The sequence below is a fragment of the Arachis duranensis genome, unplaced genomic scaffold, assembly GCF_000817695.3.
Source record: "Arachis duranensis cultivar V14167 unplaced genomic scaffold, aradu.V14167.gnm2.J7QH unplaced_Scaffold_54734, whole genome shotgun sequence".
Taxonomy (NCBI): Eukaryota; Viridiplantae; Streptophyta; class Magnoliopsida; order Fabales; family Fabaceae; genus Arachis; species Arachis duranensis.
This window is the reverse complement of record NW_026264952.1, coordinates 52,378-52,749: the sequence shown is the minus strand read 5'-3', so window position 1 is coordinate 52,749 and position 372 is coordinate 52,378.

The window sequence follows — 372 nt, the reverse complement described above, 5'->3', positions numbered from 1 at the left end:
ATCATGAGAGAGGAGCAACAAAGGCAAGGAAGAGACATTGAGGAGCTCAAGCACTCCATAAGATCTTCAAGAGGAAGAGCAAGCCGCCATCACTAAGGTGGACCCGTTCTTTAATCTCCTTGTTCTTTATTTTCCTGTTTTTTGAAATTTTCATGCTTATGATATCCATGTTTGTGTCTTATGATCATTAGTGTCTTAGTGTCTATGCCTTAAAAGTTATGAATTCCTATGAATCCATCACCTTTCTTAAATGAAAAATGTTCTTAATTAAAAAAAATTGCATGAATTTTGAATTTTATAACAGATTAATTATTTTGATGTGGTGGCAATACTTTGACTTCAAGTCCTCTACCTTGGCAAGGTTAGCCTTCC